Genomic DNA, 22,410 nt, shown 5'->3' on the forward strand with positions numbered 1-22,410 from the left:
GAGGTTAACAGGAACAAAATGGTACACCACTTAGATGTATGCACAAGTTACACTTAACCCCTTAAGGACCAAGCATTTTTCTGTTTTTGCACTTTCGTTTTTTTCCTCCTCACCTTTTAAAAATCATAACGCTTTAAATTTTGCACCAAAAATCCATATGAGGACTTATTATTTGCGCCACCAATTGTACTTTGTAATGAAATCAGTCATTTTACCCAAAATTCTACAGCGAAACAGGAAAAAAAATCATTGTGTGACAAAATTTAAGAAAAAACACAATTTAGTAAATTTTGGGGGCTTCCGTTTCTACGCAGATCATTTTTCGGTAAAAATGAAACTTTATCTTTATTCTGTAGGTCCATAAGATTAAAATGATACCCTACTTATATAGGTTTTATTTATTTTTGGAAAAAATCATAACTACATGCACAAAAATTCATACATTTAAAATTGTCCTCTTCTGACCCCTATAACTTTGTTATTTTTCCATGTACAGGTTAGTATGGGGGCTAATTTTTTGTGCTGTGATCTGAAGTTTTTATCAGTACCATTTTTGTTTTGATTGGACTTTTTGAGACTTTTTGTGCGTAATGACAGGCGATACAGGGGCTGTAGCATCGTGATATCACAGCTCCGCCCCCTCAATACAAGTCTATGGGAGGGGGCGTGGCAGACATCACGCCCCCTCCCATAGACTTGCATTAAGGGGGTGGGCCGTGACGTCACGAGAGGGCGGAGCCATGACATCACGATGCTCCGGCCCATGTATCACCGGTCATTATGCACAGAGCGAGTTTGCCCTGTGCAGTAATGATAACAGGGTGCTGCAGCGGAGATCCAGGGGGTCCCCAGCGGCGGGACCCCCGTGATCTTACATCTTATCCCCTATGCTTTGGATAGAAGATAAGATGCTAGGGACAGAGTACCCCTTTAATGTGTGTGTTTTTAAACTTTTTTTTACACTTTTAGTCCCCATAGGGGACTTTCAGGAGGAATCATTTGATTCCTCATACAGATCAATGTGGTTGTATAAAACCACATTGATCTGTGTGCTCTGCGCTCGATTGATAAAGCCAAGCGCTGCCAGGCTCTATCATTCTGAGCGCCGGAGCCGACACAGGACATGAGGTAAGCTCTCAGGCTACCTCAGCAGTGGATACACCCCCCCCCCCCCCCGCCCCGATCACACTGTGGGGGGGGGGGGGGGGGGGGGATCCACACCACTGGACCACCAGGGATGGAATAAAGGCACCTTTAGACGCCGCTGCCAGCTTTGACAGCGGCGATCTAAAGGGTTAATAGCCGCCCGCATGTCGGCTATTAACGCCGGCCCCCAGCTAAAAAAAATCAGCTGGCGGCCGGCCGGTATGACGCGGGCTCGTGTCGGGAGCCCGCGCCATACCACCTTAATAGCACATGGACGTGTATACACATCCATGGTCGTTAAGGGGGTAACAGAGGACAATACGCTTTTACTGCTCTGCTCACCCTAACTGGCTGGCTACTATTAGCTTTTCAGTTGTTGTACACATCAGTGCTGCAACACACAGCCGCTGTGTACTACACCCAAAATTGCACTTTCTCTCTCAATCTCACTCCCTTCCCTGTCAGTGCTTCTAGGATGGATTTGGGCTTGACGTGAATCACTGCTGTAATAAACCGGCAATTGCACTATCTCTCTCAATCTCTCTCTCTTCCCTGTCAGTGCTTCTAGGCTGGATTTGGGCTTGAGGTGAATTGCTGCTGTAAAAAAAGCTTTTCTATGCAACACACTGCTCTCTATCCCTCTCTTTCTGCAATAGAACGCTGATGTGACTGGCCGCAAGATGGCTGCCGATTATATAGGACTGTGACACAGGGGTGGCTGGCTGGCTGTTGATAGGCTGCATCCTGCATGTGATTCGGGGTCATCCCACCGACCCTTGTTCAGGCCTTACCAGGATTCCTTGCCCCATGTCCTCACATGTGGATCCGCCATTTTAGATGCCCTGGAGCCTGGACCGCACTAAATGGAGTTTAAAGAGCGATTTTCGCGATCGAATCGCGGCGATATTCATATTCGTTGCGAATCGAATTTGGATTCATCAGATCCCTATTTGTAATGTTTGATTCTTTAAAAAAATCGGTATTAAAGGAGTATTCCTGTTTTTTTTTTATTTCTAAGTATCGCGCCCCTGCTGCAAAGTTATGTAATTGGTACATTTACTTGTTTTGCCTCCCAGGGGTGGACTTTTTTGTTATTCCATAGTCCCCCAGGTTCACCATTCCTGCCATCTCAAACCTTTCCCAGGATCCTGTTTGGCTCAAGACAACAGCTGATCACAAGGGGATGGGCTTCAAAAAAGAAAAAGACACACCATACATAGCACAGCCGCACACCCAATTTTATGCAAAATAAAACAATCTTTATTACATATTCCCTAAGCCAATACAAATCAGGCAAAACATTTAAAAACAATTAAAAGGCACAAAGGCCACTTCACAACAGGGGGCGCAAAATGGTCACTCTGCATAATGTCTGGTGGCATGACAAACGGTCACATGAAATCTGGTCTGAATAAGGGAGTGGTCTTCTCAATGAGGAAGTCTTCTGCAGAGGTATCACTGTATACATAAAAACTTGACATCTTGCTCCCTAAACTGTACCCAGTACCTTACAGAAGTGTTGGAATGACTATAGAAGTCAGGAAGGCCCCGCCCATTGAATGACATACCTGACTACTCTAGAGTTTGCCCCCCCTCCCAGCTCATGCGCAGAGTTAGTCAAGCTTGGTTGGGAGTTAGTCAGTTACGGCTCTCGTGACTACAAGGGGCTGCGTCTCCTATTTGACTACGTAGCCCTAACTTGCATAAGGCACAATCACCAATTAAAGTAGACAGTATGAAAAAGAAATGATAGCACAGCACTCACCATCCAACAGTGTTTTATTCTGATCAAGGTGCAGTCCAAATCGGGGTACAGTCCATATGTAGATCACATCAGTACAGTTGAATCGGGGGGAGACACGAAAGAGAGCTCAGAGGAGCTCGTGCAGCAACGTTTCGCGGTAAAAACCGCTTGGTCACGCCTTACAGACCGGTTTTTACCGCGAAAAGTTGCTGCACGAGCTCCTCTGAGCTTTATTTCCTGTCTCCTCCCGATTCCACTGTACTGATGTGATCTACATATGGACTGTACCCCGATTTGGACTGCACCTTGATCAGAATAAAACACTTTTGGATGGTGAGTGCCGTGCTATCATTTCTTTTTCATACTGTCTGCTACCATTTGTCTAAGCGCTTGTGCACCACTGCAGTGAACAGTACAGATTTCCCTACAATAAGCTAACAGCCTTCAGATACCCAGTGCCGGGTGCTCCCATCTCTATCCATATTTACCAATTAAAGTAGGTTTTATGCAAAGTGTGTTATCACTTTGGACAGGCAAGGGTGGCTTCACACTGAGTTTATGCAAAGTATCCTGCCAAGAAATTGACATTTACTATGGTCTACTAAAGCGCCCCCATTCATTCCTGTGGCCTGAAAGTATAGACTAACATAACAACACCCCAAAGCACAGCAGACCACACTATTGAGTCCCATTAATTTAGCGTATACCAGCGTAAAGCAGCCTGAATGTAGTCACTGGGTGACTAATTTCAGTCCACTGAAATGAATGGGGCTGGCTGTAGTACACCACAATATATGTTGGCATACCTTTCTTGTGACGTAATGCATAAACACAGCATGAACCCACCTTTAGAACATCCTATGAAAATACTTTAACACATCTATAAAGTACTAGGGATGGTTTGGGGGAACAGTAGGGAGGAAACAGGTTCCCATTAATGTTAGAAAGAGTTGTACTGTTAGCCACAAAAAAATATATATGAAAATAAAAGTGAGTCTCTGTAGGATCCCATTAAATAGCTTTACATGAATTCAGGTCTTCTCACAGCATTCTATTGCGTCTAAAATGTGCAACCCGAACCAAACACCCCCCCAACCCACCCCACCCCTGCTGGTGAAAACTTGCTTTCGACTCGAGACGTGGCGTCTGGTAGTAATTAGTCTAATTGTTTGGCATAATTGATACCCAAGTCACTAACCTTCTTGAAATACATGAAAAGGAGCATAAAAGGCAGACAGCCACAGATGTGACAGGAATCCGGCATGGTGAAAAGGGGTACCCTCTCTATCTCCAGCAGTCGAAGGCTCTCAGACTTGTCTATTTTACCAATTACAGACTGGATACTGTTTGGAAAGTAGATTATTTTCCATGCCAAATTTGTTGATTACTATTACAATAATAACATAATGGTTCCAATAAAAATTGAGTAAAACTATAAATTAATAACATTTCTATTTCACAAGTTCGACATATTTTCCTTTAACGTATTACCTAATCATTTGAGGATATAGTCATGACATAAAAATCCCCCTAAGAGCATTTTTATTGGTCCTGAAAATGTCCCTGTCCCCATATGATACTTGAACTTTTATGGAAATTTCGAGCAGACTTCAAATAAATTCCTCTAGAAATAAGATGAAAGGAAGCGAGCAGACTTGTCTCTATCATGTTCTTTTTCCCTAAGGATACCCAAGAGACTGTGGGCCTGTGAAGAAGATGTGTCTCAATAATAAAGAACAAGGTACTGGTCTCCCAGAATCAGAATCATCAACTGAGATTGTGACCGCTTTTTCTTATCTGTCCTCGAATGTCTTGGGATGGCTCCTCAACACAGTCCTGCCTAAAAGATTTCTTGTGCCAAAATAGTATCAGTCCCAAGACCTAGGACATCATAGACAAATGTAATGACACCAAACAGAGATTAAATCGGTTTCAGTTTAAGCATATTCATTGTCACATGGACTCAGAGATATTGCCATGATCTTTGATGAACCAAATAAACTTCTATTTTCCTTGATGGTGCAAATCAAGTTCCATAAATGGACTAATCCCATTGATGGATTCTATATTCAAAATGTCTCAAGACAATGATAGTTGCTTCATCGTCTTTAGCCTCATCTTGCAGAAACAGGCTTTAGGACTTACTAGAGTAAAGATGCCCAACACATAAGACAAAGTCAGGTAGAACCCAACATCCAACAGGACCGGCTCAATAAGTGGATGTGCTGATACTCCACCGAGAGTTGATATTGAATTTTTGCAAGCATTTTTGGATTCAAGAGGAATATCTGTTTGGTAAACTCTTGTTCTTGACAGCTATTGAACATGTATGGCCACTTGTGTTGTGGGTCACCTTATATGCCAACCCAATATGGCAATCTTGAAGGCCCCTGGGCCTTCACTTTAATTTTCCTGTAATATTATTTCCCCAATGTCTCAGGCCAAACGCAAGTTACCATATACTTACTATTAGAATATGTTTGTGATATTACAATGTTCTTCTTCATTTGGATCACCTTTACCCTAAAAAGGACCCATTTGGCAATCATAAACTCTGAATATCAGCTGTCATCATAAAAGAAAGATGTGGGCAGCTGAACTGGCTAATAGAAGGGAGTCCTCGGGAAAAGAGCCCAATCTTGACATCCCTATGCCCTAATATTTCATACAAACAAGGTTTGTACTTTTTGCACTCCCTTTTAAAGAGATTATCTAGTTTGGAAAACATATTTTCATATGCCCAACTAGGAAATATTGAGTTAATGGATACTCATTGCCAGTCCAGATTGAACAGTGGAAACAAATAGTGTCTCTCAGACTGGAGGACCTGTTCTATCCGGCATTACACAGACAACCCACTAAATGAACTCTGTGTAATGCTTGATTAGCCCTGTGATGGCGCTGCAGAGAATTTTACCACTTATTGCCAGGCTTTTTCAAAGATCACTGCTGATTACTGGAAATCTCAGGAGCAAGACACTTTGTGATCAGCTTATATTCAAGAGATCCTTCTGAAAAGTAGAGATTGTCGAAAGCAGAGAACCCTTTCAGGCAGCTCTCTTGTGTGTGGACTTGGCAAAACAGCAATTCAGATCTTAAAGGGGTAGTCCAGTGGTGAAAAACTTATCCCCTATCCTAAGGATAGGGGATAAGTTTGAGATCGCGGGGGGTCCGACCGCTGGGGCCCCCTGCGATCTCTCTGTACGGGGTCCCGGCTCTCCGCCGAGATAGCGGGTGTCGACCCCCGCACGAGGCGGCGGCCGACACGCCCCCTCAATACATCTCTATGGCAGAGCCAGAGATTGCCGAAGGCAGCGCTTCGGCTCTGCCATAGAGTTGTATTGAGGGGGCGTGTCGGCCGCCGCCTCGTGCGGAGGTCGACACGCCCCCTTCCAGCGGGCTGTCGGGGCTCCGTACAGGAGATCGCGGGGGGCCCCAGGGGTCGGACCCCCCGCGATCTGCAACTTATCCCCTATCCTTAGGATAGGGGATAAGTTGCTCACCACTGAATCACCACTGGACTACTCCTTTAACACCCTAGACCTCTGTGTGAGTGAAAAAGACTATTTGATTTCAGGCAAACCTGTCTGTTTAGGGTTTAGGTGGAGTTGTCCTTCAAGAATACTCGCTAAGCTAACAACAACAAGGGTTATTAACGAAAAGGTTGACATTGGATCATTTCCTTCACGCATTCTCGAGTAAGAACACACACAGTAACTAGCTGATGTGACAGATCTTATATTATATCAATAGACTTTCTACATAACTTTTAACTTTTGTGTTAAGAACAAAACCAGCCGAACTTCAGTCTTGATCCAGTAGCTAGGTAGTTATTTTCATGCGTTCCACTTCTCACGTAGGACAGCCAAGCAGCTCCAGCTCCTGTGATACATCAGATATTTTGGCTGCAGCTGGACTCTTTTTCCTCCGTTTTGCTCATGGCTCTGGACGCATTCCCAGCACGGCCTGTGTCTTTGGTGATCGTGTTGCTGCACTGGCTTCTAAATTCTCTTTGTAACATCTCAGTCTAGTTTGTATTCAGGCCCCTGGCAAAGTTAGCGTCTGGTCTGCACAAAAAAAAAGCAAAAACATACTTCTTCTAAAGCCCCTTTCCTCTGGGAATGAATGTTCATCTCATCGTGAGTGGCATGTTACTTCTTCATTTTTATACCTGAACCAGGACAGGATGCTCTGCTTTACAAAAAAAAAATACTACTGTAAACTGTGAGACACAGTCAAAAAGTTCTGTACCCTCAATATTGAATCTAGATTATCCTTTACTGCTGCTTTATTATTTTATGGTAGGCTAGGTTTGGATTGGCTTTCAAAATGGTACTTCAATGGGCTCAGGGTTTATAATGATAATGTGGCTCCCTTTCGGGTTATTGCCCGAAAATGTACAGTGGTCCCTCAACATACGATGGTAATTCATTCCAAACGACCCATCGTTTGTCGAATCCATCGTATGTTGAGGGATTTGTGCAATGTAAAAAGTGCATTTAATACTCACCTGTCCCCGCCGCTCCGGACCGCGTCCTCACCGCTCCCGATGCTGTCCCAGGGGCTCCCGATGCTGTCCCGCTGCTCCGGCGTCTTCTTCGGGATCCTCCGGCTTCTTCCGCATCTTCTCCGGTGTCCGAGCCTCGCTTTCTGGTGACGTTATTACGTTGCTGCGCCAGGACAGCGTGCACAGCAACATAATAACAACGCCGGAAAGCGAGGCCCGGACCCCGGAGAAGATGCAGAAGACGCCGGAGGATCGCGAAGTGGACCTGGAGCAGCGGGGATAGGTAAGTGAACCTGTCCGCGATGCTTAAACTGCTATCCGACAGCAGCTTAAGCATTTTGCGCTGTCGGATAGCAGTTAATGCGATGGCCCCGACATATAAAAGAATCGTATGTCGATGCTGACATCGACATGCGATGGCCTCTGGGAGGCCATCGTATGTCGATTTGATCATATTTCGGGGCCATCGCATGTCGGGGGGTTACTGTACTATATGTATATGTACTATAATGTTTTCAAATTTTTTAAATATTTTTGGAAATATTAAAAAAAAAAATTTACTGATATGAAAAATTTTATAATAACTTGTCATATCTCCCACTGTTGACCAGCAGAGGGAGCTAACATGAGGAATCTGATGAAAGCAAGCAACTTATCTGGCTGCTGCAAATTAGACCTCACCCATCTACCTTTCTCCTCTGTCTATGTGGAGAGGGGGAGGGGGTTTTGTAGTTTTTTTTTCAATTCCACTGTCACCATTTTGATGGTGTCTGAAAAGTGGTAAAGAACAGAGTACATGTCTCTTGATAGGTCACTGCTCCTCAGGGACTTCAAGAAAATTGTGCTGGCTCTCCCTTTCATTTCACCTAGCCTGTGCTATGCACATGTAGTAAGCAGTCCATGCTTTTCTATGAGACTCTCTCAGTCTTAACTTTCTTATCCGCTATGCCTGCCATAAAGCAACTGTGTAGGTGTTGTGAAGTGACAAAAAGGCTACAGTAATGACAGCCCCAGTGAACACATTATTAATAAATACCATTAAAACTACATTGTCCTTAAACTAATTACATAAATGAAATGCTTTATCTTGATAGAATTTCATTTATTTAAAAAAATAAAATGGTGACACATTCCCTTTAAGGCTGCTTTCACACTATATAATTTCTCAGTTTTAAAGACCCGTTATAATGTTCCGTTAAGGAAACCCTTAAAACCGGCCATTAAACGGCCGTTACAAAATCCCATACGGCTGTTACAAAATCCCAGTCAAGTCTATGGGATTTTGTGATTAGCCGTCATGACCCGTTAATGCCCATTATGAATAACGGACGTTATTTTGTGATGGGAGAAAATTAGTGCATGTACCATTTTTTCTCCCATCACAAAATAACGTCCGTTATTCATAACGGCATTAACGGGTCATTACGGCTAATCACAAAATCCCATAGACTTGACTGGGATTTTGTAACGGCCGTATGGGATTTTGTAATGGTCGTTTAATGGCCGGTTTTAAGGGTTTCCTTAACGGAACATTATAATGGGTCTTTAAAACGGAGAAATTATATACTGTGAAAGCAACCTAAGAACACGGACTGGATAGTGGACTTTCCAAATAACTTCCTCTTGTGAGCCTATAGCCCCACACTGATTAGCCCCACAATGGGTATGCTATCTTTCTGTCAACCTTTTGCCTATATAAATGGTCTCCCAACCTGTAGTAGTAGTTTTGCAACAAGTGAAGAAAAACATATTTAAAGTGTAACTACAACGTTGGTGTGACGGCATGATAGACTTTTAAAACTCCCGGCAACTCTGTAGCACGCTGCTAAAGCAAGTGGTCTACAGAGTCGCCAGATCCTACCACTGCACCAACATTGTAGTTGTACTTTATGACTACTGTCCTATGTTCACATTCTAATAATATTACCAGGTTATTTTATTCAGTGTTCCTTAATATAATAAAGTTAGTGGACATGTAATTTCTTTTCAAACATACCTCCTGATATTTTCCATGCTGTGTGGTTTCTCCTATGAGCCCTATTTCTTTTAAATCCTGCCACTGCCCCTGGGCTCTACATCTGATGTTAATGCATAAGGTTATATAGTACATTTGTATCGATCCACAGTTTCATTTGAGCACTATCCCTTAAAAAAATAAAAATTTTGACACGTCAGGACATGCTAAAATATTTTATTTGTAGGGGGCCGAGACGGTTACCAAGCAGGAGAACGAGCTGGGATAAGCGTGCAGCAACGCGCTTTACAGCACTCAGTAATCTTTGTCTCGCGGCTCCTTTATAAGTCTATGGGGCAGACAAAGATAGCTAGAAGCCAGTGATTAAAGCGCACTGCCATGCACATATCCCCGCTCTCTCTCTTGATTGGTGGGGATCTCAGCACCGAAACCCTGAGCGATGAAAACTTTTCACATGCCTCTGAGACATGTCAAAAGTTTTTTTTTCTTAATGAGAAGCAATTCTAAGAAAATAAAAATCTTATCTAGCCTAGTATTTATTTTAATAGAGAAAAGATAATGTTTGTCAGTGGCTTATCTTCTGTGGGAACATACTGTAGGGACATAGGATTGAGTATGTTGAAAATTCACGGGCTGATTCATCTTACATCATTGGGGGGACTGTCAGAAGGCAACCATCTATGTTGGCCGATTCCCCAGATCAGTTGACTTTCTCTCATGTGTATGGCTAGCGTTATTTATGGAACCAGTAAATTTACAATATCAAACCTTTCAAGTCATCGGGAGCTCTCATGAACAATCCATATATGGCTCTACTATTCTTGATCTTCAATGGACATCAGAGAATCTTCTGATCAGCTTCTACAGTCTCCTTCACATATGTCCGTTGTCTGGCAGCATTTTCCTCTGGTGCTGTAGAAAAAGCATTGGGGGAAACTGATTATAGAACTGATCCCATTCATTTCAATGGGACAGTTCACATTCATCCAGCACCTTAGGTTGGACAATGGACGGTGAAACATGCCGCATAGGTGCCGGACAGGGCAACTGGTCTTGCTGTGTTCCACTGTCTAGTATACACAATTAATGAATACCAAATCCTAAACAACTGATGCACTTTTGTCATTAGTTGTGGCATCAGGTGCGGACAGTTTTTGGCCGGGTTCTCGGAGCCTGACGCCGGACATATGTGAACCCAGTCTTAACAGCCCTGGAGTAGTGATCAGGAATAGTCCACTCTTACATTGTCTGATTTCATCCGCCGTCAATTATTTAGATAAACTCCATGGAAAATATGACTTCCAAAAGGTTGAAAAAGAGTTATGTGCAAGTACTGAAAACACACAATAAATTTGTGGACATGTTGACACTGTCTTGTTTTTGTCTGAAGTTGATGAAAGGCCATCACCAATCTTGTCCTCGCTTTTCCCTATTCTCAAACTGTGTGAGTTTAGGAAGGAAGGAAACTGGTCCCAAGTAAAAGGTTACATACTCAGAAGTACGCTGAACTCTTGCTTTTCCAAGCTCGGAAATACAAAAACATTCTTCTATTATTTTATTGAAATTTTATTGGTTATACCTAATGCATTTTACAAACATTGGAAACAATTAGGACACAAAGTTTGCACAGAGTTTATTGGAATTCATCATCAGACACATTCCTTTTAATATTACAAACAATACATGCCTTTCTTCCAAAAACTTCTTATTTATGTCTCTGGGAGTCAATGGACATTTTCCACTCCTGACCATAGGAGGTGCTAGTGTGCATACCTCCTCCAGCACAGCAGGTGACACACCTATATATCCACAGGAGTTTTGGAGATTTGGCTCAGACAATTACAGAGCTAAGTATGGTATAAAAGGTATGGCCATTCCTGTGTGTACACTAATATTATGCTGGTACTACTATTTGACCTGCATGGGCACAACAGTGGAGGGACAATTGCAGGGTGATGCCTTTATGTAGGTATTGTGCTTTCCTACTATGGGCCCAGCAGACCCCATACTAGGAAAGCACAACACCTACATAAAGGTGTGAGTACTATTATCTGGTAAAATTTTGGGGCATCTTTCGGGATGCCATAGGGGCGTAAGACCACCCAGGAGCAGCTTGAATCAACAATTTCACTTCATCAGACCACCGGGAAAGTTACAATGAACCGTTCCGCTACTCTAGACCACTAGGGATTTTAAAATGATAAGAAATATTGTCTAAAACTTGGCTTTCTACTTTGTTTTTACCAGGTTATGGCCGTGATTTTCCAAAGTCACTGAAAATGACACTTTTCTTGTCGCATATTGTGGTAAATGGCACAATTTTTACAACTATTTTTGGAAAAATCACAGCAAAAAAAAAAAAAAATGACGAAGAAAAGGGCTATTATGCCGATCTAACAATAATTAAGGAAATATGTCTCTTAATATCGATCTAGGTCTTCTCCGTAGTCATGAGGTGGGGAGAGAAAACAAAAGCAACAGCAATTATGCAATGTCAGGACACAGCCTTAGGGGATCTGTATAATGACTATATATCCTTATCCCAAAGGGCAGCAGCAGTATACGGATAAAGCTGGCGGGGAGGTGTACAACTTCTATATATCCTTATACCATAAAGATAACAGCAGCAGTATACAGATAGAGCTGGTGGGGAAGTATATAACTACTATACATACTGATCCAATAGAAATAGCAGTAGCAGTATACAGATAGAGCTGGGAGGGGAGGGGTCTGGTAGCCTACAGATTCTACAGAATCTAGTTTACAGGAAGTCAGCTGACTAAGGACTGACCACTTTCTCTAACACATGTGGGTTAGACTGGTGATCACATAACCCAGTTACAGTTGTAAAATGCATGGTTGCAGTTGTGCCGGAATTAAACAAATGACACTGTAGGACTAGTGATGGTGAGTTTATGCTTCCATGGCTGAGTTTCTTAAATGCTACCTAGGCATTTTGGTGGGTCAAAGAAATAAGTATGATGTCCATCCCTGTACAATACTCACCTTGCCTCCCTTTGGTTTACAAGATGTCAAAGACTTTAAATTTGCATCCTAGATTTTTCCACCTAGGAATCTCCAATTGTGGATGTAGCTGTAGAATATTTGGGTTCTGAAAATCTAAAAGAACAACAAAAGAATGATTAAAGGTTACACAGATGAGAAAAGTCAAAACTGGTGGTTTGTCTAAGAGGCAAAGATGGCTTTCTGATATTTTGCCTATGCAGTTGACAACATTCTCGATCAGAACTTTGAGGGGCACCATTCAGGACCGATACGAAAAGGGGCATCATCATCCCCTGTCCTCCACAGGGCATGTTCACATGGTGGAATGTTCGGGCGGAATTAATCCAGAATATTCCGTATGAACATTCCGCTACAGCAGAGTCCCATTGAATTAAGTAGGATTCTGCTGCACTGTTAACACGGTGGAATTTCCACGACAGATGTTTCTGCTGCGAAAATCCTAATTCTGGCATCCATAGAGAGAATAAACATGTCTATTCTTTCAAGTGATTTAGCTCGGACATGCATTGCTGTCTATGAGACTGCTCATTTCTGAGTGGTCCTAGCGCCCGACGAAACTTTCAAATGTGCAGAATGTCCACCCATGTTTTCTAGGCGGACATTCTGCACATTTTCCTACCATGTGAACATACCCACAGCCTGTACCCTAGCTGCATGACTGCAGCAAGGAAGAGTTTGAATGGAGCGCGGCAGTCGAGTATATGGAGGGATGGGAACAGCCAAGTTTGAGGAGGCTAAATACTGATTCAACCTACATTTTTCATTGTTTTTCATAAAAAAAAAAAAAATGCTATTCTGCTGACAAATAATGAATTGTGAGCTTGAAAATGTAATAACATGGGGGTTGGCAATAGAAAATATACTGGTAAGAACAATCTGTGCACAAGGCACGCTATGCAGCCGTAGGCACTCTGTACGTCACCATATGGTACCGTATTACAAATATCCTTCCCTAAAATACATGATTCTAGGCGAGAATCTCTCGGCATCCAATATCCAATGGAAAATGGCATGGATTCCTACAGACTCGGAGATAAAACCTACATGAATTCCTATAAAAAACACAAAAGGTAGGGGTGCACCCCTAGTGTAACACGCTTATTAAAATAGCAACCCCTAAGGTAAGTAGCACTAGGTCTGCTCGATATATAACAATCGCAATCTCGCATTCACGATTTAGGCGAATTGCTATATGTCGAAAAGGCCCCCAGCAAAAATTGTCAATTAGCTGTGGCCTTGGCTGGGCACCATATGACGTATGCAAAATTCAAATGCTAAGTCAGTGTTTCCCAACCAAGGTGCCTCCAGCTGTTGCAAAACCACAACTCCCTGCACCACAACACTGGTGCAGGGAGTAATAATAGGGGAACGTCGGAAACATAATCAGGAGATCCTGTTCTCCTCCGTGTGGTCCCAGTATCTTCTCTGTGCTCCTGACATGCAGCTGGCACCAGGACCTTTCCCCCTCAGCCAATCAGTGGCCGCAGCTGTGTCATGTGTTAGGCCAGTGATTGGCTGAGCAGGAAGGTCCTGTAAGTCCCCATGAGACACTGGACTGCATGGAGGAGAACGGGATCTGCAACAGAACTATGGGGGACCAGGGCTAAGTAAGCATCAGGTTTTCTTTTTTTTTTTTTGTTTCCCCCACGCCCCCGCACAACTTTAATGGGGGAGATGTGACATTGGGGAATTTACATGAAATGGAGGATGTGAAATTGGGTGATGTAAAATGTGTGGGGAATATCAAATGGGGGATGGACATGAAATGGTGGTGGGGGGGGGGATAGACGTGAAATGGGGGGAATGTGAAATTGGGGGTAAGAAATTAAATGGGGGAAATTGGACAAGAAATTTGGGGATTTTACCATTTGTTTATTATATCGCAATCTCATATCGAAATCACAATGTTTAACTTCATAATCGCAATTGCACATTTTCCCCAAATCGTGTAGCCTTAATGTGCATGTAAACTTGCTATGGCGTCAGGTGAGCGGCCTCACCATCCTCCTGGAACTCATGGTTTACCCTTGTGCAAATAGAAAAATTGGAGTGGCAATCCACTGGAAAAATTTGACATAAAATGAACCATTATTTATTTCATACAAAGCAATGCATTTTGAATCCATACTGGATTCTTTGTTGGACAATAGCCTGATGAAAAATCCAGCAGGGACTTGAAATGCGTTGCTTTGTATGGAATACAAAATGTGTTTCGAACCTCTACTGGATTTTTGTCAGGCAATAGCCTGATGAAGAATCCAGTAGGAACTTGAAACACGTATTGTACTGAATAAAAAAATCGTTCATCTATATCCAGAGAAACACCTTTATTCCATCCCTTTATCTAGAGGATTGCTATGCTTAATCTTCTAAAACCTGTATAAAGGGTACAGTATTACCTAATGCATACAACTCTGGGCAACTAAGTAAACATGAAATCCATGAAATTCTGTTGAATACTTTCGATAGACACTGTGTAATCCTGAAGCTATCTATAGGATCTATGCTCCCGAGCACCACGAAAATATATATGGTGCGCGTAGCCTGTACTGTCACGGTTATATTTATTTTTCATTTAATGCTCGTGTTTCAAAGGAAACAGCGTAAGATAAAATATTGCACCCTAAGAACTCTTGCGTGTCCTAATACCGTACACATGGTGCCGTACAGATATCCATATGATGTGGGCCCCAATTATATCTCTTTACATGGACCCCTCAATTACAAACAGCTGTGGGGACAGTGTAATGGTTACCCTTAAAATGAAAACCCAGAATTCAGTCATTCCCGTCTTCCAGACCTTGAGTCATTAAACCGTCAGAGCCCTTATGAAGAGTGACACACCGCCGCAGGCCTGCCAAACCTGCACTCCCTCATATTTCACATGTCTGCAGGATATAAAACTGTGCGGTCTGCGAGGCTCGTGTAGGAAAGGATGTTAGAAAATACTCTGAATTGTATATTCCCACCAAGCAAAAGAACTATGCCTTGTGCCATTCCTCTGTTATTCCTCCTGCCTCCTGTAAATGTAGAACAATGAAACTTCTCCAAAAGAAAATTTATTTGAGAAGATCTTCCCCTTACCCAGACTGGATTTGCTGTAAAAGATTTTCAGTTTCTCATTCATTGTGCATTCTTTGAGAAGATTTGTCTAGTCAAGCATAGGCCTTGCCCCTCTATTTTAGTGGACTCCAACCAAGACATCAAGACCAGCCAACATTCCAGTTTTTTCTTCAGTTACTCCATTGGAACAGGACAGGGAAAAATGAAATCCTGGACTGTTGGTGGGCCTTGTGGACTGGGATAGGGACCCCTGCTCTATTTTACTCCCTGTTTTGCTCAGTATAGTCAAACCCCTTTATCTCACTATAACTCTAGCCAAGCTTAACGTCTGTCCCATTTGTTGTCCAGCATAGCCTTCATCCGCCTACCTATCACTAACATCCACCCCAATGTATGCAACATGACCGATGAGGTGGTGAACATTGGGGCAATTACTTTACTGTGCAAAGACATAAGAACAATATATGTGACATCACAGTCATGGCAAGAAAACAATGGTGGTGCAGTCACGTGACTGCTTACTCAAGAACAGGGTTTCTAATGAAGAAAATAAAAAATGGTTGCATTAAAGACTTAGGCTATTTCCATACAAACCGTTTTTTAATAGGGCATTTATCACTTGCAACCATTTTTCCGTCTGGCGAAAATTTCTGCGCAAGAGATAATTTGCAGCTTTTGTTGCCGCTTCCAAAGTGTGGCTTCCCCCGTTTGCCAGATTTATTGCGGTTTACACTGGTAAACAAGCATAAACTACTGTTGAAATCTCCGCCAGCTTACCGTATATACTCGAGTATAAGTTTTTCAGCACGATTTTTCGTACGGAAAACACCCCCCTCGGCTTATACTCGAGTGAACTCTCCGCCTGCCAATTCCTTTTCAGTGGTCTTCAACCTTCGGACCTACAGATGTTGCAAAACTACAACTCCCAGCATGCCCCGACAGCCATCGGCTGTCCGGGCATACTGGGAGTTGTAGTTTTGAAACCTTTGGAGGTCCGCAGGTTGAAGACCACTGTGCAGGCCTGTAGTTTTCTACTCACCTCCCCTCGGTGGGAAGGAAGGGTGAGCTGGTCCGGGCCATCTATGCTGCAGGGACAGTCCGGTGGGGAGGATTAGTCGTTCCGGGCTGTCCATTTTCACCGGGGAGCCCTCTTCTCCGTGCTCCGGGCCCGGCCCCGGACTAGTGACGTTGTCTTGACGACGACGCACAGGGACGCGTGTGAACGTCCCTTTGCGTCGTCAAGGCAGCATCACTAGTCCGGGCCCGGAGCGCGGAGAAGAGGGCTCCCCGGTGAAAATGGACAGCCCGGAACGACTAATCCTCCCCACCGGACGGTCCCTGCAGCATAGATGGCCCGGACCAGCTCACCCTTCCTTCCCACCAAGGCGAGGTGAGTAGAGAACTAAAGGGGGTGTCTGGATGAGGACGAAGGTCGCAGTGGTCTTCAACCTGCGGACCTCCAGAGCTTTCAAAACTACAACTCCCAGCATGCCCGGACAGCCGATGGTAGGTTGAAGGCCACTGATGAAGGGATTGACAGGCGGTGATGATGAAGGGGGGGGGGGAATGATGACGAAGGTCGCAGTGGTTTTCAACCTGCGGACCTCCAGATGTTGCAAAACTACAACTCCCAGCATGCCGGGACAGTCGATGGCTGTCCGGGCATGCTGGGAATTGTAGTTTTGCAACATTTGGAGGTCCGCAGGTTGAACACCACTGATGAAGGGATTGACAGGCAGTGATGATGAAGGGGGGGGATGATGACGGGGGTCTGGGTGATGACATGGGGGGGATGATGTATTTCCCACCCTTGGCTTATAGTCGAGTCAATAATTTTTCCTGGGTTTTTGGGGTGAAATTAGGGGCCTCGGCTTATATTCGGGTCGGCTTATACTCAAGTATATACGGTACATGTTTCGGACATTTTAGCAAGGGTGCACAGGATCACTGGATTTATGTAGAGGTGTCCGTTAGTGAAGCAAGAAGATAAAGAAGAGCACTGGATCCATACAATGTGTCCGGCACGTCTGGTACAAGTACAAAGAATTGGCCATAGCACCAAAGAGAAGGCTCCGATTCTTGTGCACAAAGCGACGCTTCGACTACGTGTGAGCCTTTATTAAGCAGGTAGGTGAAAATGTGCGCTAGGTGAGGCTTCATATATGCCCCCCTAGGTCTAAAAAAAAAAAAAAAACAGTGTACATTGACTATATTTCTACTATCAATGCATGGTTGGTGCAAGCCTGAGGATCAAGCAATAAACCAAAAGTTCTGCGGCCCTCTTTGAGGTATATCCCCTTCAATAGTTATCCGGATATATCACACCCTTGATACCTCACATAAGTTCTATATATTTGTGGTTTTACATGCCAGTGTTTCTGCTACTTCTCATTTGTCTGGAGTAAAATGAAACTTAGCCTTGGCGTCTGCTGTGCACATTTCTGTTTCCTTACAGATTTTCATATGTTCTTCTGGTATGGGATGTGTTTTTACAGAGTTTTTGCATGAAAAGAAGAAAAAATATGCAGCCTTGGCAAGAAAAATAGTAATTTTCTCTAAAAACAGATAAGTGCTGATTTGCGGGCTCTAAATGCGAGTCGGGGCATTTGAATTAAATATAAAATTGTTCAATTACAAGACGCCATCAAGATCTGAATAAGCAGAGTGGTATAAATTATGCATTGTACAGAGAATTTACATCAACAAGTTGGGCACTTAAAATTTTCTTTTCCACCCTCCTGAAATAGGAAGATGAATTTCACTGACCAGATGTTCATATAGTTACCTGATACGTTCCTGATACGTTCACTTGACATCATACAGATTCTCCATGGGGGAGTAGGGGGAAAACTGTTGAGATCGGTAGATGGTTATAAGGACGCCTGCTGGGGGTTTTCTGTACCGAATGGGTGTTATGGATATAAATGTACTCCGGGGTTTTGTTCCCCCCCCCCCCCCCCCTATATCATGCACACTCACCGGGGGAGATTTATCAAAACCTGTGGAGAGGCAACGTTGACCAGTTGCCCATAGCAACCAATCAGATCGCTTCTTTCATTTTTCACAGGTCTTGTTAAGAATGAAAGAAGCGACCTGATTGGTTGCTGATAGAGTAGTCAAGATTATTTGTTTTATTTGAATCTAATATATGCTTTATAATACTTTACGTAATCTAGTTATGTCTGAACTTATAACCTTGGATGTAGTTTGTAACAAAGAGACTTGACCTCACCTTAGGGTGAAGAACTAAACATCTGAACAGAAAGAAGATATAGATCTATTTCCTGTTGAGAAACTGAAAACCACACGATAGACTCAAGGTGCAAAGACAATGTTGTGATTTTTTTTTTTAGCTTGTTCCGAACTCTGGAGCCGGCGCCAGGAGCTCATGACGTCATAGCCCCGCCCCCTCATGACGTCGCACCCCACCCCTCAATACAAGTCTATGGGAGGGGGCGTGACAGCTGTCACAATTGGTGGCTGACTTTCAACTCCTTCCAAACGTTTTCTATGGGGTTGAGATCTGGAGATTGGCTAGGCCACTCCAGGACCTTGAAATGCTTCTTATAAAGCCACTCCTTCGTTGGCCGAGCAGTGTGTTTGGGATCAAACACACCGCCTGGGCAACGGTGTGTTTCCCATACAAATATATTTCCATTGGATTAGGATATAAAGTAGTTATACCTCTCTCCTCCAGCTCTATCTGTATATTGCTGCTGCTATCTTTATGGGATCAGGATACCCCATAGACTTGCATTGAGGGGGCTATGACATCACAAGCTGCAGGCGCCGGTTCCAGCATTCGGAACAGTTTGTTCCAAACGCTGAGCAGCGGAGTACCCCTTTAACTCTTTAATTGTAATCAACATATATATCCCGCCATTTATGCCTTATATGTATGACATAAGAACATGTAATAAAAGGACCTTGCACAGCCTGCACAGGGGGTGAGCGCCAGAGCATTCACTTTCACTACTCAGATCATGTACCTCACATCACAAGAAAGTGACACTTTGTAAGAGTAGAAGCAGCCTACTCTATCATTACTATGGGGAACTGGGCAACTTTGCCTCTCTTCAGGTTTTGATAAAGCCCCCCCACCATCACTAGTCATACAGCGCCATCTGTTTTTATTCAAGTACAGCTGCATTCATATGGTTCATTACTGTAACTGGGTCATGTGATCACCAGTCTGACCCTCTTAAAGTGTCAAAGGGAAGTCAGTTCTGGGTCAGCTGACTTCCTGTGAAATATATGAGGACATCACCTACAGTGGGGCAAAAAAGTATTTAGTCAGCCACCAATTGTGCAAGTTCCCCCACTTAAAAAAGATGAGAGAGCTGTAATTTTCCTCATAGGTATCCCTCAACTATGAGAGACATGATGAGAAACAAAATCCATAAAATCAAATTTTTTCAGAATTTATTTGCAAATGATGGTGGAAAATAAGTATTTGGTCAATAACAAAAGTTCATCTCAATACTTTGTTATATACCCTTTGTTGGCAATGACAGAGGTCAAATGTTTTCTGTAAGTATTCACACACTGTTGCTGGTATTTTGTCCCATTCCTCCATGCAGATCTCCTCTAGAGCAGTGATGTTTTGAGGCTGTCACTGGGCAACACGGACTTTCAACTCCCTCCAAAGGTTTGCTATGGGGTTGAGATCTGGAGACTGGCTAGGCCACTCCAGGACCTTGAAATGCTTCTTACGAAGCCACTCCTTTGTTGCCCAGGCGGTGTATTTGGGATCAAACACACCACCTGGGCAACGGTGTGTTTCCCATAGAAATAGCAGCAGCTCTATCTGTATAATGCTGCTGCTATTTCTATGGTATTAGGATATAAAGTAGTTATACCCCTCTCCTCCAGCTCTATCTGTATACTGCTGCTCTCTTTATGGAATCAGAATATATAGTAGTTATACACCTCACATCTGGCTCTGTATATTGCTGCTATCTCTATGGGATCAGGATATATAGTAGTTATACCCTTCCCCTCACAGCTCTCTCTCTACAGGATCAGGATATCTAGTAGCTACACACCTCTCCTGCAGTGTTTCTTGCTGCAATTTGTTTTCTGTTTATGCCATGATTCTCCCAAAAATAGCGGAATAAAAAAGTACCATTTTAATGCAGTTGCGCACATAATGGTAAAAATGTGTAATTTTTACAGCGATTTTTGAAAATCATAGAAGAAATAGACAAAATACAGTAATAAATGAATATGCAAACAAAGTCTTAAGACTTCAAATCTTTACAAAACACCTCAATTGTTAATATAGGTAGAAATCACTTTTGCCTTATGTCAATATTTTTCTGAAAACTGCACATATTGTGAACTGACCCCAACTAATTTAAAAGTCTAATTAGACCACCTCGGTGACCTTTAGCACATACTTGATGACCAGGTGCAGTGATCAAATCACACACCCATCTCTCTGCAAAGCCAGCAGACTCATGTGATCTGTAGACAGCACTACAAAATCCATTTACATCCAAAATGGAACCTATCCCATGCCTGCCACATCAGCTAAAAGGTAAGCACAAGACATACACAAGAACCTCTACATCATTTTCTAATAATAGCCTATTCTGCACTACATAAGCAAAACAAACATTTTAAAGTGTACATCTTTAATACATTTAGTTAAAGTGGCTTCCTTTCGTTTTTACATGACTCTATGATATAAATGTATTTTATTATTTACAATGAGATTAGGTACCATGGAAAGTACTTGGGAGTCATAGCCAAGAGGATGAGACCATGTGACAATCAGTGTGGTAATCAAATACGCAAACTTGGCTCATGAATAGATTCACCTGGTGCTATGAAAATAGTTTGCTTTATGCTAGAAATAAGAGATGATCACATCTACTGTATGATTTGCCGAATCTATGAAATAAGCCATCAATTTGTTTAGTCTTGTAAAAGTTATTCCACTTTTCACGTGTTTTCCGGTTCTTTGAAGAAGTCTGGTATAAGACTCTGGACTGTGTCATACCAGACTTTTGATATTTGGCAAAAAAAAAAAAACTTTTGACATGTTTTCCAAACATGTCAAAAATTTAGATCGCATTGTGTCTCAGTGCTGAGACCCACTGTGATCGCAGGTTACAGTAGGATGAAATGCGTGAAATGCACGGCGGCGTCACTTCTCGGCTGTCACTCAAGTCCAATTCAGTCATCATAGACTCTTGTTTTTTGTGTGTATTTTTTATTTTTTGCAAAAACGCCCACGCCCCCTCCCATAGACTTGCATAGCGGGGGCGTGGGGTGACGTCACACGGGGGCGGAGTTGTGACGTCACAATACTCCGGCCCCGTGGTCGCCACCCGGCTGTTTGTGAGCTGGTACAGCAGCATGCAACAGGTGGGTGGCGAATACAAGATTGCGCGGGTCCCCAGCGGCAGGACCCCTGCGGTGAGACATCTTATCCCCTATCCTTTGGATAGGGGACAAGATGTCTCAGGGCCAGAGTACCCCTTTAAGTCACACGATGAAAGAATCACATGACTTGTGAGAAAAACACAAGGGGGAAAAGGCCAAAGAAAAAACACCGTGACTAAAAGCCACTATTTAAAAAAATAATAATAATAATAAATTGCATCTTGGGAGTGCAAAATGACAGGGCAGTTTTTGGTGGTGTTCTTTTTTTTCCAGGCCTAGAAGCACCGGAAAAAAATAAAAACAAGCAGAAATTTAGCTTATGCAGTGAATCTGTCGCACGGAGTGAGATCTGCCGCGCACTACACAAGGTTAGGATCAATCTAAATTATTGACATGTCTGGACAACGTGTCAAAAGTTTTTCAAAATGATAGTAAGATTTAGCAAACCATACTGTGGTTTTACTCATTTCTATTAGTGATAAAGCAGCACCTGCTACTAACTACAGTGATCCCTCAACTTACAATGGCCTCAACATACAATAGTTTCAACATACAATG

At 43.0% G+C, this 22,410-nt stretch overlaps 1 protein-coding gene across 9 annotated transcripts in view; it reads right to left on the minus strand.

Annotated features, from left to right (window-relative positions):
* Nucleotides 1–22,410, minus strand: part of WNT7B (Wnt family member 7B) — a 248,747-nt gene that overhangs the window by 187,363 nt on the left and 38,974 nt on the right. For 5 of the 9 annotated variants that reach the window (XM_056517507.1, XM_056517506.1, XM_056517509.1 and 2 more), the window contains exons 4-5: nucleotides 12,379–12,492; nucleotides 10,141–10,284 (exon numbers count right to left, since the gene is read on the minus strand). The exons of 1 other annotated variant lie outside the window; for it this stretch is intronic. The gene's annotated coding sequence lies outside the window, so the exon portion shown is untranslated. Of the gene's footprint in view, nucleotides 1–6,423; nucleotides 7,082–9,393; nucleotides 9,476–10,140; nucleotides 10,285–12,378; nucleotides 12,493–22,410 lie in introns of those variants that run through there. 3 more of the 9 variants (XR_008843216.1, XR_008843215.1, XR_008843214.1) reach the window with 3 other exon arrangements.

This window comes from Hyla sarda, chromosome 4 (genome assembly GCF_029499605.1).
Source record: "Hyla sarda isolate aHylSar1 chromosome 4, aHylSar1.hap1, whole genome shotgun sequence".
Taxonomy (NCBI): Eukaryota; Metazoa; Chordata; class Amphibia; order Anura; family Hylidae; genus Hyla; species Hyla sarda.